Here is a 17,288-nt window from a genome sequence, read left to right on the forward strand (position 1 = left end):
GTTGAAACTGTCTTCCCCACCCCACCCCCCATTTTCTGCCTTGTCTTCAACTAATATAGCTTGTGTGTTGTTTAACTCAAGGTTCCCTTAATTTGACCTGTTAATAACCTCCTGCATTTAAATTGGAACCTGTGTGCTGAGAACAGCCTTACAAAACTATCTGCAAATATATAGAGCAGAGTATATTTTCTGTATTATTCTGTATTATAGAGCTAAATTGTTGCTTAGATATCGATTGTCTTACTGTTCTGCAACTATACAGAGATTAGTAAATATTTTTTGGGTTTTATAATTTGCACTGTGATTCCTCACATCTCTGTTGAAACAGTCTTCCCCACCCCTCCTCCCTGTTCTTGGTTGTAGTTTAAATTTGGTGGCTTTTGCAGTGCCCGCCCCACTGTAGATTTGATCTAGGACACTCCTCCAGTCCCATCTCTTCACCGCATTCTACCTAATAAACCCTTTCTGCAATTGCTTTTAGTCCTTTTTAATTTAATTACATTTTTTCAAACTGTGTGTGGACTAGTATTGCTACATACTCAAGTTTGCCAGCTTGCACTGCATGTGAATTGTTTTTACTACTGTTTTTGCTACTTTTCTGGGAAAAAAAAAATTGTAAGCCTGTTTCCTACCTTTCCTGTAATTAGTGTTCCAGATACAGATTTGCTGTATCCATGACTGTTAGTAAGCTTCTGAGCCCCCCAAGCCTTTCTGTGTTGGAGGGAAGCCTTCTAGCTTATCAGTGGGAGTAGTAAGCATTAGGTAACCTGTCTACCACATAAGGAGTGGTTCTAGCCCAGAATTTGTAGTTATTGGCCGTTTGGGCGGTCTTCCATCTCTCTCAACTTTCTGATTTGAAGGCCTGCATTTGCACTTGTTTCTGTCCTGTAACTTCTGGGCCCAACTCATTTGCTCACTCAAAAAAAAAAATTATCTGCTTTTACTGTATTTGTGTTTCTTCCTACTTTATTTTGCTTTTGCGTCATCTTAAAAGTACTCAATTGTATTTATTACTGCTTGATGTAACTCATTCTAAGCCTTTTAGTTTAGGCACTTGGGCTTCGGACCAGTTGTTTTACATTAGGAAGGTTTGTGGTCTGCACTGTAGTGGCAGAACAGGTAGCTTACATCCTTCTAAGTTGGGAACTGCTGATTGAGGACTCAGTGTCTGATATTCTAAAAATGTATTAATTCTGTTTTAAGCACTTGGGCTTCAGGCCAGTTATTTTGCATTAAGAGGGTTCGTGGTCTGCACTCTTGTGGGAGGAAAGGGTGGACTCTGCCCTTCTGAGCTGGGAATTTCTGATTAAAGGCTTATAGTGCCTGCATATTTGAACTGCTTCTTACTGAAATTGGTACACCTTGTTTGCTGTAGCATAGACTAGATCCAGGCCTGCTGAATCTAGCTTTGTTTGTATGCTTGCTGTTTGTTTGCTTGCTGTTTGTTTGCTTGTTATTTCCCTGAAACCCTAATTCCACCTAAAACGCGGCTTTTCGGCGCTTCTGTGGATCACTAGTGATATCTGCATTGCTTACTCTACTTATTTCCTTGTTTCACTTGAAGTAAAGTTACTGTTTGTCGTTTTTGCATTTAAGTTACCTGGCATAAAGCAATTATACAAGTCAGCACTAAAAAATTAAAAGCACTACACCCTCACAAACTCCCCTTGAGTACCTAGTTCCCCACTGGCCCTTTTTTTCAATTATAAAGGTATTCCCAATACTATTCTAGCATGTCCAAAGGTCAGTTGTCAATCTCCTCTCCGGTCCAGCTGGTGAATCTGGGAATCTTGAGGCAATGTTACAACTGCCTCATGTACACAGACAACCCTCTCCTCCTCCTCCCAACAAATTCCAAGACATGTGAGAGATGCAACCATATAGCCAAACTGGAGGCTAAGCTCTCTCAACTCAGTACTGGCATAACCAATCAGGAGGAGAAGGAACCCACACTCACTACAACTCCAGTCTCACACAGACCTACCACAACAGCAAAAGTAACACATAAACACACAAAAACATACTCAGAGGCTCTAAATAAAAATCTGCCTAAGCAGTAAAGACCGCCAAAGCATACACCCAAGCAACCGCTACCCAAAACCAAAACACGTGCAACAAATAGCTCACAAAGCCAGTGTGCCGCACAGTCACAGCCCTTAAGGCTAAACAACACACCTGATACACTTGTAAACAGGTGACTTAGGCACACTGACGTCCCGCTCACCAGGCTGAACAAGGAGAAGGTCACGGTGAGCTGCCAGTCTAGCGCTAGGATCCGCCACAACACAAGCACTCCGGTCACTCCAAGGCAAGCACAAATATGACTCATTGTCCTCGCTGGTGTGAATGACCTGAGACACATCTCCCTGGACTACATGAAAAGAGACAGAGGAGCTCTCTGAGCATGTAGCCCAGGCCGGTATGACCCTGACCTTGAGTAGCATCTTACCCTCACCAAGAACGATGCCACAATATGAAGACAAGATGATCAATTTCAACAATTGGCTTAAGTATTGGTGTCATTCAAAGGGGATCCAATGCCTGTCAGCCTGGGGTGACATGCTCAACAAGCCACGATGCTTCGCTAGGGATGGCTTGCACCTGTCACCACTGGGCTTTTGGATATTGGCAAAGGCTCTTGCTACCCCATAGTGCCTTTTTTAGGCAAGGCTCAAAAGACAAACCCACCTCCATAGGTATCACAGGGGATAAGAAACTAAGAGTAATGCTTCACAATGCCAGAAGTCTAAACCTCAAGATGCATGCACTCGAAACTCTCCTTAGCATGGAGAACATAGATATCTGTGCAATAACAGAAACCTGGTTCAAGGCTCCCGAGAGCACCCCAGCACTACCAGGTTATACCTCATACCATGCTTTTCGGCCCCAAAACTTGGACCAAACCACAAAAGGAGGGGGAGTATCAATACTCGTCAAAGATACCAAACACCTCCAGGTTGGTGGGACAGCACGAAGCATCAGAGACTATACGTGTGCAACTAACAGTGGACAAAACTGCTTTCCAGTTTATAGCCTGCTACAGACCACCCTCCCAAACCCAGGAACCCCACTCGGCCTTCCTGAGAACACTGGAAAATATGAAGGTCTCTCCAAACACCATTATATTGGGCAACTTCAACTACCCAACACCCTAGCCCAAAGATTCCTAGAATTTATAAACTCAAATGCTATGGAACAACATGTTACCACTCCCACAAGAGGGGAAAACATACTGGACCTGATCATCACCAACATGGGGAGTCTATGCTCCAGACCAGAAGTGTATCCCTCACTGGTAAGATCAGACCATAAACTAATCTCACTGGATATTCACATCCCGACCCCACCCCCTGCCCAGAAAACCATAGTGAAAAACTTCTCTAAAGCAAATTTCACACTCCTCAAAACCAAGGTGGAATCCTTCAAAGCCCCAGAGCCTGTGGAAAATACGGCCCAGACCGCAGAATCCTTTATAAACGCATTCTATGAACACCTTCAGGAATGCATAGATCATGCAATCCCAAATAAAACCAATACCCAATCCTCCAAAGGCAGACGTGCTTTCTGGTGGACCCCAGCCATAAACAAACTATACAATAGAAGGAGAAAGCTACTACATGATAGAGCAAAATCCCAAAAAGGGAAGGCATCTCTGATCAGTATTAGCAAAAAACTACGGGCAGTCATAAAATCGTCTAAGGCCAGCTTAGAGAGAAAAATTGCACAGGACACTAAGGATAATCACAAGGCTTTCTTTAGTTATGTTAGGAAAATGGGTGGGAATTCCCAGATATGCTCAGAATTAGTCCAAAATGACAAAAAATACACCAAACCCACAGACATTGCCAACATCCTAGCTGACATGTTCAGCACAAACTCCATCCCCCCACCAAAAGGGCAAATATCTATCCCAGCAGAGTGCTGCCCCCCTGACATCTCAGATGCTCAGGTAAGAGCTGCCCTCTCCAACGCAAAAAACACAGCATCAATGGGACCAGACAGTGTCCCGGGCTGCGTCCTACATGAACTCCAAGAAGAGCTAAACCCAAACATAAAACTACTGTTCAATCTCAGCCTTACTACAGGATATGTACCCAAAGAGTGGCGTACAGCAACAGTGGTCCCTCTCCACAAAGGTGGTGCCTCAATGGATCCTGGAAACTATCGCCCCATAAGCCTGACTAGCTTGGTCTGCAAAGCTATGGAAAGGATCATCATGGACCTCATAAATAAAGATATTGGGGACCTACAGACACTGGATCCTACCCAGTTCGGCTTTAAGGGCAGATCCTGCCTCTTAAACCTGGTCGATTTCTTTGAAACAGTCACCAAGGCCATTGACGAGGGGAAGGTGGTCCACACAGCCTACCTGGACCTCGCAAAAGCCTTAGATACAATACCCCACTCGGGCATTATATATAAGCTCACCAGCTTAAATATAAACCCCTATGTCACTAGATGGGTTGCAAACTGGCTCAAGGACAGAACCCACATGGTTAGAATTGCTGGAGCCATGACAGACTCCAAACCAGTTACAAGTGGCATCCCACAAGGCTCAGTCCTGGGACCTCTTGTTCGGTATATATTTCTCGAAGGTACAGGCCAACATAGAAGGACTGTGGCTGACCAAATGCAAACTGAGCACCATAATCGACTCTCCAGCCGACACAAGCATCCTCCAAAAGGGCCTCCTAGAAACAGACAACTAGTGCCAGAGCCATGGCCTCAAGCTAAATGCCTAAAGGTGTATAGTCATCTCCTTTGGCAAAAACAAAGTGCCCACAAATTACCACATAGGTGGTAATCCATTAAGTACAGAAGAAGTAATTAGGGACCTGGGGACCCAAGTTGATAGCAATCTCTCATTTGACAACCACGTGGCCAAAGTGGTTAGAAAAACATTTTATATAGCCCACCTAATCATGAAGGGATTCACATCTAGATCAGGGGAGGTCATCGTGCCTCTTTACTCATCCCTCGTCAGGCCCATAATTTAGTACAATGCCCCTTTTGGGATGTACATTACCAGACACCTGCAGCAACTGGAAAGACCCCAAAAGTACCTCACCAACATGATCAAAGGGCTCAAACAGATGCCATATGCTGCCCGGTTAAAGAAACTCCAGCTCTACTCAGTGGCATACCGGCTGCTCAGAGGCGATCTGTGCCTGACGTATAAAGCCATGTCCAACCCGGAATTAATGGACATGCTGCACCTCAGAAAATCCAAATCCCATCGAGCTATGCGCTCGAGAGACTTGAACCTCAGCACTGAAATAAATAGGACATGCTGCAGGGACAGATTCATAACCCAGAGGCTCCCTTCACTTTGGAATAAAATCCCAGTCCAGGTTAGGCAGAGTCCCTCATTGACTCTCTTCAAGAGGAATCTTGATGAGTGGATGGGAGATCGTAGGTTTACCCCGGGTATCACTTCTGTGTCACTGTTAGACAGAGGCACAGTATACTAATCTTGAAAAAGGGCATAGCAAAATTAATTTAAAATGGGTGGCGAAAGCCAAACACACTCTGGCTAGGCTTATAAATGCCCTAGGGCAGACAGCCTAGTATGAACCTATGAAACAATGGATCTGTGAGAAGGTGCACGGGCTGCAACACTGCAAAGACAGACATGGGCTTTACCTCCAAGTTTACTTGGCCAGTGTTCACTCTATCCACCCCCATGAGCCATGATCCAGGAGTAACTCTCCCAAATCTAAAACCCTCCAGTTCTTTTCCACCTACCTTGAAAAAAAACAAACACCTCCAAGATTTGCATTACAACAGTCTCAGTGAAGGTCTGCAAATGATACATAACTGCTGCAATAAGAGTTAACTACTCAAAGACAGTATATGTAGGGAGCATCAAGAAATTTAGCAGACCTGACATCAACTTACAAAATATTTACTTCGACATTTAAAAAAGTACAGTTGTGTACACTTACCATAAATGTAGATGTTAAGAGTGTATTCACTGTTGCAGTCATCAGATTTGGGTTATCTGCCTGCAGGTAGCCCTCAGCCTCAGTGTCTTTGGAATTCTGCGTTGGATGCGGTCGCTTCTTCCTTGATGTCAGGGGTATAAAACATGCAGCCGACACCATTACATCAGTCTTTCTTGCCATGCGGTGCCTGAAGCAGAAGCAGTTTGAAAGTGCCAGTCGGTCAACTCCTGAAATTTTCGTTTTCGAGTTTCAGACCCAGTGTCTTCAAAAAAGCTAAGCACCCCGTTGGGGATCCTTTTTCTTGCTCTAACCAATGTCAGTAAAAGTTAACAATTGTCTTAAATGTGGAAAAACACTTCCTTACAGCTATACAGTGACTCTGTCCTGGAACAAAACTTCTCTAACCATCAGATAGGTCCCGAACAGTCTCAAATTTAAAAAAGCCTTAAGAGAAAAACTCATTAACTCTTGGTTCTGCTCCTGTTTTATTACGGACCAGTGTTCCATTAACCTACCCAACTCCTCTCTTCGGATTTTCTGCCTAACCAACCACCTACCTCTCCTCTTTTCCTTCTCTCAATTTCACTATATTATGGACACCCCCACCCTCACCCATTACCCACATATTCCCTCAGTACCTTTCCCCCACCCCCTTATCCCTATCAGCTTCCCCACCTAATCACCATTTTACTGTCCTGTACTGCCATCATTCTATCTACACTACCAGTCAACAGAAAGTTACAATTTTCTGTCGTATTTTTATCTCTGTTTTTGCATTTTTACTCAGATTGTTATTTTTAGTTTTACACTGTTTGTTCACTATATATCCTAGTCTTGAACAACCTAATTATATATTACTATTACTATCAATGTTTTTTGTGTTTCACTGTTGCAACCATCACATTTGGGAAGATTCCCTAAGCTGAGGAAAAGGGTGGAGTCAGTCAAGGAAGCTAGGGGCTGGCTAGCATGCCCTGCAAGACTGCAGAGGCAAAACTTGCCCTGGATTTGGAAAAGAGAGGCAGGTGGTAATGTTTGATAAATGTGTGAACAGATGTCCAGGTGGCAGCCACCAGGATGTCCCTGGTGGGAACGCCTCTGATGAAAGCTGCAGAGGTGGATGCTGCTCTGATGGAGTGTGTCCCTTGGGGGAGGCTTGCCATGCTGTTTGTAGCAGAAATAGATGCAGTGTGCTATCCATTTGGAAATGGTTTGCTTGGAGATAGCTTTGCTTCAGGGTCAGAGGGCAAAGCCAACTAGCAGTTGATCAGATTTTATGAAGGGTTTAGTCCTGTCCAGACAGTATCTGAGCTGTCTGTGCACATCTAGAGAGAGTGCAGAATTATTCCCTCTTATTTTGAGGGTTAGGAAATAAGGTGGGGCAAATGGATGGATTGGTTGAGAGCCACACTGGACACCACCTTGAGCATGAAGGATGGGTTAGTTCTGAGGGATACCCTGTCTGCATGGAAGATGAAGGGTTCCACTGCCATGAGTGCTTGCAGCTCAGAGAATCTTCTGGCTGAAGTGATGGTCATGAGGAAGACAGTCTTCCAGGAGTGAAATTTTAGCTCTGCAGAAGAAGCTGGTTCGAAAGGAGGCAGGGCGAGCTTTTCCAAGACAAAGTTAAGGTCCCAAGCTGGTGTTGGTGCCCTTCTGGGGGGCCTCAAGTTGTTAGCCCCTCTGAGGAACTGTTTGATAAGAGGGTGTGAGAGGCTACTCAGAGGGAAAAATGAGCTGAAATAGAGGCATGAATTTTTATAGAGGAGAAAGAGAGACCACTGTGTAGTAGGCCAGCTAAGTAATCCAGGATGAAAGGGGTAGAGGGCTGTGCCGTATAAGCCCCCTTAGCCTGGATCCAGGTGCAGAACCTTTTCCATTTATCTGCATAAGACTTTCTGGTGCTAGGTCTGGCCTCTTGGATAACATCCAGAACCTGTTTACTGAGGATGACAGATTGGGCAATGGGCAAGGGTCAGGGTATAAGCCAAGCTGCCAGATTAGAGTGCCTGCAATTGGGGGTGCATGAATTCCCCTTCCCTCTGGGTTAGGAGGCTGGGAATCTAAAGAAGATTCCATGGGGGCAGGCTGCGCAGCAACAGGCACCAGTGCTGTCTTGACCAGTCTGGAACTAGGAGAATGGTCCTTGGTTTTTCTTCCCTTATTTTGATCAGTACCTTAGAAATGAGAGGTAGGGGAGGAAAGGCCAAGACGGAGAGGTTTACCCAGGGGAAGGACAGTGCATCCACTTTCCATCCCATGCAGTGAAGCCTCCCGGTGCAGAATTTGATGAGCAGATGGTTGATGCGGGATGCAAAGAGGTTTCCCATTTCTCAGTTATTAGTAAGAAGATGTTTCTGTTGAACTGCCACTCATGGGGTCCAAAAGTTTTCTGCTTAATTGGTCTGCCAGGGAACTGAGAGAGCCTGGCAGGTACTGTGCTAACAGGTGTAGTTGCATGAAAGAGGCTGTGAACCAAAGGGTCATGGCCAGCCTGTCCAGCAGGTAGGAGTGAGTTCCTCCCTGCTTGCTGATGTACCACATCACTGTGGTGTCTATTTTGATCAGGAAAACCCCTGGAGAGAGAATGGGTTTGAAAGCTATCAAGGCCTGCTGCACAGCCATCATCTCTTTTTGACTGATGTGCAGGGGGAGTTGCTGGGGATTCCATTGGCCCTGTATGCACCTGCCATCCAGGTGTACACCCAAAGCGTAGTCTGATAAGTTTGTGGTGAGGGCATGGGCAGCAGGGTGTGGGAGAAGGGCAGTCCCTTGTTGAGGGAGTAGGCTGTTGCCCACCAAAGAAATTCCTTCCTCAGGCAAGGAATAGGTAAAAAAGAGTTTCCAGATCTTGAGAGTGTTGACACCAAAGGCTCTTTAGGTACCAGTAACGTTTCCTCATATGTAGTCTGGCATATGGAATAAGGAGAATGCAAGATGCCATAAACCCCAGAGTTTGCAGGATTTTCCTTGCAGAAAGCTGGGGCCTGGTGGCCAGTTGAGAGAAGTAAGCATATAGGAAACTGTTTCTCTGGTGTTAGGCATGACATCTGGGATGCTGTGTCCAGACTTGCTCCCAGGAAGATTATCCTTTTGTTGAGTACCGGTTTAGATTTCTTTTCGTTGACTATGTACCCTAAGGAGGTTATAGTAGGTCCTTTACAAAGGGCAGGTTTTTGAGCAGCTTTTTCTGTCCGTCTGCCTGAATAAGGCAGTCTTCTAAACAGGAGTAAATTTGACTATTCCTTTGTCTGCAAAAGGCAATGGCTGGGGCCAGGCATTTTGTGAAAACTCTGGGAGCAGTAGATAAGCCAAAGAGAAGTGCAGAGAAATGAAACAGTGTTGGGATTCTGCCCTGAAGTGAAGGCATTTTCTGCAGGACTCCCCGATGGGAATGTGGAGGTAGGCCTCTTTTAGGTCCAGGGTGGCTAGCCTAGCGTCCTTGGAGAGCATGAGTAGCAGCTGCTGGAGGGTGAGCATTTTGAATTTTGGGATCACCAGGAAAATGTTTTGAATGGATAGAGCGAAGATGGAGTGCCAGGTGCCCTCTTTTCTGGGTAGCAGAAAAAGTCTGGAGTAGAAGCCTTGGCCTATCTGCTCTGCAGGAATGTGTTCTACTGCTCCCAAGGAGAGCAGAGTATGGATTTGCTTTTGAGCCTCTGCCCAATGATTTGGTGGTAGACCTGGGAAACCTTTTGGGGTTGGAAGGAGAATTTGTACCCCTGAGACACAAAGGTCAGAATCCTTTGGTCCCTGGTAATGGTGGCCCAGGTGCTTGAGTAAAAGGAGAGTTTTCCTCCTAGGGGTATGTGATGGTGGGCAGAGGCGAGGTCGAGAGGGGTGAGTCACTGAGCTCTTACCATAAGGGGACGGCTTAGAACTGCCTGGTTTTGAAGTAGAGACAGTCCACTGCTTGGATCTCTGCAACCCATGGGACTGCTTTCTTGGAAGTTTGTTTCCACGAGACCTAGGTTGGCCCTGTTTACTAGGTGCAGGAAAGGACCAGTGCTTGGAAGGAAAATGCCTGCTGAACCTAGGGGGATGTACCTGTAAGAAATCTTTAAACAGTCTGCACAGATTTTGCTTTTTCTTCCATCTTTAACACCTCTTCTGCTTTAGTACCAAATAAGTTATCCTTGTGCAAGGGTGTATCCAACAATTTTGATTTAAACATGGTCTGGCATGGGTTGTTCCTTAAGCCATGCATGTCTTCTAATGACAGATCCAGTAACTGCTGCCCTGCAAGAAGTTTCTAGGCATCAAAACCACAGAGCAAAGTGTGTTTAGTTACTTGACCAGCAGAGTGCATTAACTCCTGTAAATCTTTAGATTCTGCCCATGCAGGAAAGGAGGGAATTTTGTTTAAGGAGTTCCAGGGCATGTTGCTGATATTTAAGAGTATGGAACTGACAATTTAGTGCCCTGGTAGCAAGAGTAGTGGAGGAGTACACTTTTTTTTACCCAATCTGTCCAGTGCTCTGGAATCCCTGTCTGAGGGGGTGGGATTCTTAGCTGAAGTAGCTTTAACCTCTTTTGGGCCTTGAGTATTGACCTCAGGGTCCACTGTTGGGTTTTTAAAAAGATATTTGTTTGAGACAGGGACTCTCTAGTACCAGTCTGGTTTGAGTCTGAGGGAGGGTGCCTGGAGTCAAGCTGGATTGAAGGAAGACATCATCTACCCCATCTAGGACTGGGGGATGGCTAAGGGCCTGTGCTGTGGAAGGTCCAGGAACTCTTGGGAGTCTCTTTTTAGACTGTGGGTAGTCTTGACTCTCCCATTTGAAATGCTCCCTTAAATGTAAGCAGGGTTTCCCCAAAAGAAAAATCCTCTGGGGAGAGGCTGAAGGAATAGATTCCTCTGCATCAGAATCTTCATATGTAGAGAGGGCCTCCATGTCTTCATAGTCAGATGCATCGCATTCATCTTTGTTCAGACAAAACTACTGGAGACAGATCTCTTTCTTTTTGAGGGAGTGGCTTGGCATCCCCTAATTAGCACGATAAGGTCCTCTGCCATTTTAAGCATTTGTGACTGAGGCAAGGGAGTAGGCACCAGAAAATGGCTGGTAGTCTGTTTCTTGGGGGTGGTTCAACCCCTGGGCCTAAGGAAAGTACAGTTGTGTACACCTACCATAAATGTAGATGTTCGAGTGTCTTCACTGTTGCAGTCATGACTGTAGGGTTCTCCCCTGCCGGCAGGCAGTCCTCGGTCGGCCAGAATCCCAAAGTCTGGGTCCGGCGTCGGCTGTTCAACCATGCTCCCTGACGTCAGAGCGCCAGGAGTACAAAGCTGACAGCCGACGCCATCTTCTCTAGTTTTTCTTGCCCCAGATGTCAGGAGTCCCAAAATGAGAAAGGTCCCATACCCTTTGCAAATGCACCTCAGAAGAATGGTGAAAAAAGGAACCACACAAAAGTAAAAATAAGAGGGGACAGGAGGGAGGGAAACCCAGACTGCAACAGTGAAGACACATCTACATTTATGGTAGGTGCACACAACTGTACTATGTTCATCGTGTTTCACTGTTGCAGTTATGACTGTAGGGTAGAATCCCAAAGCTGAAAGAAAGGGAGGTGGTCATAAAGAAGAAGGGGTGGCTAAAAGGCCCTGCAAGACTGCAGAGGCAAAGCCTGCCCTAGACTTAGAGTAGAGAGGTGGAAGTATGCACTGAACTCTAAGTTGCAGCTTCCAAAATGTCCTTGGTAGGAACTCTCCTGAGGAAGGCCGCAGAAGTGGCAGCAGCTCTGGTGGAATGAGTCCATATACTCCCTGGGATTTGCTTTCCATGGTGTAACAAAATCTGATTCCATGATCCATTTAGAAATGGTCTGTTTTGAAATGGCTTTACCTTGGGAACTTGAAGCATAAGAAACAAACAATTGTTCTGATTTTCTGATGTCCTTGGTTCTGTCCAGGTAAAAACGTAGTTGTCTGTGTACATCCAAGGAATGTAAGATCCTTTCCCCTTTATTTTGAGGAGTGGGGAAAAAAGTTGGCAAGTGGATAGTTTGATTTAAAGCCACTTTGGAAACCACCTTAGGCATGAAGGTAGGATTCGTCCTCAAAGACACCATGTCTTGATGAAAAATAATATAAGGTTCCACAGCCATAAGAGCTTGCAACTCTGAAACTCTCCTGGCAGAGGTTAGGGCTAGCAGGATAGCTGTCTTCCAAGATAAAAACTTGATGTCAGAAGAGGCATCAGGCTCAAAAGGAGGCAAGGTTAGTTTTTCCAAAACATAGTTGAGATCCCAAGCAGGAATGGGAGGAGATCTAGGAGGTCTTAAATTCTTAGCTCCTCTGAGAAACTGTCTCATGAGCTGGTGGGAAAAGATAGGAGGATCAGTATTATAATGAGCAGAAATAGCAGAGGCATGTATCTTAATGGAAGAAAAAGAGAGACCCTTATGTAAAAGATCTGTCAAGTAAAGTAAAATTGAAGGAATGTTTGGAAGAGGAGGATCCGAATCCTGAGCCTGCATCCAGGAACAAAATCTTTTCCATTTTCCTGCATAAGATTTTCTAGTGCTAGGACGTCTGGCTTCTAAAATGACATCCATAACCTGCTTGGGTAGGAAAGAAGAAATCAAAGGCCCTGGATTAACCAGGAGAGTGTAGAACCTGACCCTGATGTTGGGACAGAAGGTTCGGAGACCGAAGTAAAACCCAAGGGGGGTCCAGACATAGGTTTTTTAGAGTTGGGTACCAAAACTGTCGAGGCCAATTTGGGGCTAGCAAGATTATCATCTTGGGCTTGTCCTGTTTTATCTTTAATAACACCCGAGGAAGAGGCGGAAAAGCATATCCCGAGAGGTTCCTCCAACTGAATGATAGGGCATCCACTTTCCAAGCTTCTTTGTGGAAAGCCCTGGTGCAAAAAATCTGTAGTTGATGATTGAGATGGGATGCAAAAAGGTCTATATGTGAGGACATCCCCAGACTGCTGTTATCATCCTGAATATTTTGGTGTCCAGCATCCACTTGTGTGGATCTGCAAGGTTTCTGCTCAGACTGTCCGCCAGGAAGTTTTGCTTTCCTGGTAGAAACTGAGCTTGAAGGTCCAGATTGCAAGCTAGAGCTGTATTCCATAGATCCATGGCCAGTCTGCAAAGGGGGTAGGAATGAGATCCCCCTTGCTTGTTTATGTACCACATAACTGTGGTGTTGTCTGTCTGTATTAGTAGTTGTCCTGGTTGCAGAAGATTCCCGAAGGCCATAAGAGCTTTCTGAACGGCTAACATTTCCTTTAAATTGATATGCAGGTGCTTCTGATCCTTTGTCCAAAGGCCCTGCAGACAGTTGCCCTGAAAATGGGCTCCCAAAGTATAATCCGAGGCATCCGTGGTTAGAATCCGAGTGGCAGGAGGCAGACAGAAGGGTTTCCCCCTTTGTTTAGAGTGCATGCCCTGGACCACCAAAGAAATTCCTTTTGAAGGCAAGGCAGGACGGAGATCAGTATGTCTAAACTGTGGCAATGCTGAGACCATACACTTTTTAGGTATCACTGTATTTTCCTCATGTGTAGTTTTGCATATGGTACGAGAAGGATGCAGGAGGCCATGTAACCCAAAGCCTGCAGGAATCTCCTTGCAGACAGCTGAGTTAAAGTTGCCAAGGTTTTGAAAGTTGAAGCCAGCTGTAATTGTTTTTCGGATGTCAGAAATGCCATCTGGGTTGTGGTGTTTAGAAGAGCACCCAGAAAAGTTATCTGCTGTGAGGGTGTCAAATTTGACTTTATGTTTACAGAGAATCCCAGGAACTTGAGGGGGTTCTGTACAAACTCTAGATGCTGGAGTAAGACATCCTTGCTGTCTGCCTGAATTAGACAATCATCCAGATAAGGGTAAATTTGAATTCCCTTGAGTCTGCAATAAGCTACTACTGGAGCCAGGCATTTTGTGAAGACCCTGGGCGCAGTAGACAATCCAAAGGGCAGCGCAGAGAATTGAAAGTGCATCGATCCGGCCTTGAACCTGAGGTATTTTCTGCGTTCCTGCCTGATGGGAATGTGTAAATATGCCTCCTTTAAATCCAAAGTTACCATCCACGCATCTTTAGATAGCATTGGACGTAGCTGCTGTAGAGTAAGCATCTTGAATTTTGGAATCTCTAGAAAGGTGTTCAAGACTGACAGATCCAGAATGGGTCTCCATGAGTTTTGCTTCCTGGGGAATAGAAAGAGCCTTGAGTAAAAACCTTGTCCCATCTCAAAGTGGAACCAATTCTATGGCTTTCATAGCCAAAAGAGCTTCCACTTGGTTTAAGGCCTCTGTCCATTGATGTTTTGGAAGGTCTGGCCATCTGCTTGGCCTTGGCAGGGTATGAAAATGGAATTTGTAACCTCTTAAAACCACATCCAGAACCCACTTGTCCTGGGTTATACAAGTCCAATTTTGATAAAAAAAAGAGAGTTTTCCTCCGAGAGGGGCTTCCAGGCAAGAAGTTCCTGCAGCCCAACAGAAGGAGTCATTGAGTTTGTTTCCTATGAATTTGTGACCTATCCTCTCCTCCCCTAGGGGTGGAAGCAGTCCACTGTCTAGGTCTATAAGAAGCTTGTGTTTGAGGCCTTCCTCTGGAGCGTCTATATCTACCCCTCTGAGGCCTTCCTCTGGAGCGTCTATATCTACCCCTCTGAGGCCTGTCTGAAGTGGGAAAGGACCAATTTTTAGAAGGCCAATTCCTGCTAAATCTTGGTGGCTGTACCTGTAAGAAATCTTTAACTGTTTGCATGGATTTCGCCTTATCCTCCATCTTTTTAATCACCTCTTCAGCTTTTGATCCAAACAAAACATTATGCTGAACAGGAGCATCCAATAATTTAGCTTTTAGTTGTTCTGGCAAATTTTGTTCCTTTAGCCATGCATGCCTTCTAATGACTGTGCCGGAGGCAGCAGCCCTACAAGAAGCCTCCAAGGCATCAAATCCACAGTGTAAACCATGCTTCCCAACTTGTTCAGTGGCATGCGATAAGTCATGTAATTCCTTATCTGCACAGGCAGAAATGGAAGTAAGCTTTTGTTTTAAAACAGACAAGAGAAATTGCTGGTATTTCAGCATATGAAACTGACAGTTTAAAGCCCTAATGGACAAAGTAGCAGAAGTGTACACTTTTTTTGTCCCATCTTTCTAAAGATCTAGAATCCTTTTCAGTGGGAATGGGGTTTTTGGCAGAAGCGGCCTTAACTCCCTTAGGACCCTGAGAAATGGTTTCAGGGTCAGCAGAAGGGTTCTTGTATAAAAACTGGTGGGAATCAGGAACCCTGTAATATCTATCAGGCTTAACAGGAGCAGGAGGAAGAGAGTCAGGGGTTAAGTTAGCCTCCGAAAAAGCATCATCCACAATATCCAAAACAGGAGGAATAGCCAGGGGTCTATGTTGGGGGAGAAGAAGAAAATCCCTTAAGTCTTTTCTTAGATTCCGAATACTCCTGTCCTTCCCAGTGGAAATGTTCCCTCATTTCATGCAAAGTTTCCCCAAAAGAGAAATCCTCAGGGGGAAAAGCTGAAGGAATGGATTCCTCAGCATCAGAATCCTCATAAGGAGGGAAAGAATATTCCTGGTCAGAAGAAGAAACTGAAGAGACAGAAGCCTGATCAGAGGAATCATAATAAACATCCTGCCTTGGCCTTTTATCTGGAGGGGGATGAGAACCCCTAATCATAGTAAGTAAATCCTCCGCCATCTTGAGTAACTGTTTCTGTGACTTGGGAGCCGGTTCAGAAGAGGCCTGTGTTGCAGTCTTTGATTTAGGAGGAGTCTTTGCCTTTGTCTTTGGCTTTGCCTTTATTAGAAGCTGAGTAGGCCTGAAAACCCCTTCGGAAGCCGGTACTTGCACAGCGGCTCCGGACCCATCCGAAGGAGCATTGTCCGAAGGTCCTGCAATTGAAATATTTAAAGGCCTGGTTGGCTCCTCATGAGAGTCCATTTCGGCCATCGGTTCTGAAATGGCCGACGACATGGGGCTGCAAAAGCACCTCACTGACGACGGCTGAACCTGAAGCTGGCTCCGCTTGTGCGCTATCATCAGATTTGGACCTCGGAGGCCTGTCTTTATCCTTGCGACGTTTGTGAACTCCGGTAGCCGGAACCGTATCCGACGACATTTTGTAGTTAAAGTGCCTACCGAAGTAAAGAAAAGCAAAATTGTTCCTTCGTTTAATAGTACGTTGATTGAATCTAGCACAAAACCGACAACTAGCTACATCGTGGTCAGGGCCTAAGCAAGGAATACAGTAAGAATGAAAATCCTTATGAGGTATTTGCTTCCCACATGAAATTACAAGTACTAACTTTTTCTGACATCGGACTGGAGCAAGAAAAAAGTTTCCCCAAAGGGGTACTTAGCTGTGAGTGAAGAAGAAAGTCTTCGGACTGAAGTTTCAGAAAATATAGTCAGGAGTCAGCCGACCGGCACTTGCGAACTGCTATCACCGCAAGGCAAGAAAGACTGGGGAAGATGGCATCGGCTGTCAGCTTTGTACTCCTGGCGCTCTGACGTCAGGAAGCATGGTTGAACAGCCGATGCCGGACCCAGACTTTGGGATTCTGGCCGACCGAGGACTGCCTGCCGGCAGGGGAGAACCCTACAGTCATGACTGCAACAGTGAAACACGATGAACAACTCTGTTTTAGAAAGAATAGTAGCCATGAAAGAATATGTCGGTGTATGTCTTAATTCAGTGTTGTGAAGGACTTCCTCAGAAGCCGGTGCCTGCACAGCGGCTCCAGACCCATCCAAGGTAGAGATGACCGCAGGATCTGTAGACGAAGAAGAGCTCTGCGGCATACCGGACTCCCGGACTCCGAAAGGGTCTCGGTAAAGGTCTGCGAATTAACTGAAGCAGGCATCAGAGGCTGCGAAAGCACCTCAATGAATTCTAGAGCACTGACCAGCTTGGCAGTAGCATTGTCGGAAGGTTTGGTCCTGTGTGGTCCGTCTCTCTTTATCTTTACGTTTTTTCGGAAGATATGCTGTCGGATGGTTTACTGAAGCCATATCGGAATTAGAGGACTGTAAACGGAAATATCTAGCTACAATAAGGGCCCGACGACGAATAGTTCTGGCGTTAAAGCACAGAACCAACAACGAGAGATGTCAATGTCTGGGCCTAGACAAGTGATGCAGTAAGAGTGGAAGTCCCGGTGTGGTATTTGCTTTCCCCAGGCGAGACAATTATTAAACTTTTTCTGAGATCGGTTACTGCAAGAAAAAAGGATCCCCAACAGGGTACTTAGCTTTCAAAGACTTCAACTCGGAAAATAAACTCGGGTAGCGGCCAACCGGCACTCATGCAAACTGCTTCTGCTTCAGGCTCCACGGCAAGAAAGACTGATGTAATGG

At 45.5% G+C, this 17,288-nt stretch overlaps 1 protein-coding gene across 2 annotated transcripts in view; it reads right to left on the reverse strand.

The window, feature by feature from the left end:
- The window catches only part of RSL24D1 (ribosomal L24 domain containing 1), a 93,895-nt gene that overhangs the window by 17,108 nt on the left and 59,499 nt on the right, over positions 1-17,288 (reverse strand). The gene's annotated exons all lie outside the window — the stretch shown is intronic.

The sequence above is a fragment of the Protopterus annectens genome, chromosome 7.part1 (assembly GCF_019279795.1).
Source record: "Protopterus annectens isolate FY-2018-M chromosome 7.part1, PAN1.0, whole genome shotgun sequence".
NCBI classification, from domain to species: domain Eukaryota; kingdom Metazoa; phylum Chordata; order Ceratodontiformes; family Protopteridae; genus Protopterus; species Protopterus annectens.